This window comes from Austrofundulus limnaeus, unplaced genomic scaffold (assembly GCF_001266775.1).
Source record: "Austrofundulus limnaeus strain Quisiro unplaced genomic scaffold, Austrofundulus_limnaeus-1.0 Scaffold3505, whole genome shotgun sequence".
NCBI classification, from domain to species: Eukaryota; Metazoa; Chordata; class Actinopteri; order Cyprinodontiformes; family Rivulidae; genus Austrofundulus; species Austrofundulus limnaeus.
Genome location: NW_013955907.1, coordinates 11,988 through 12,511, shown reverse-complemented (window position 1 = coordinate 12,511; position 524 = coordinate 11,988).

Sequence of the window (524 nt, the reverse complement as noted above, 5' to 3'; positions counted from 1 at the left end):
GGACAGAGTCCACCTAAGACCACCTGACCTGAGGACAGAGTCCACCTGTACTGAGACAGAGACCACCTGACCTGAGGACAGAGACCACCTGACCTGAGCACAGAGACCACCTGACCTGAGGACAGAGACCACCTGACCTGAGACAGAGACCACCTGACCTGAGGACAGAGACCACCTGACCTGAGACAGAGACCACCTGACCTGAGGACAGAGACCACCTGACCTGAGGACAGAGACCACCTGACCTGAGGACAGAGACCATCTGACCTGAGGACAGAGACCATCTGACCTGAGGACAGAGTCCACTTGACCTGAGGACAGAGACCACCTGACCTGAGACAGAGTCCACCTGACCTGAGGACAGAGACCATCTGACCTGAGGACAGAGACCACCTGACCTGAGGACAGAGACCACCTGACCTGAGGACAGAGACCACCTGACCTGAGGACAGAGTCCACTTGACCTGAGGACAGAGACCACCTGACCTGAGGACAGAGACCACCTGACCTGAGGACAGAGTCCA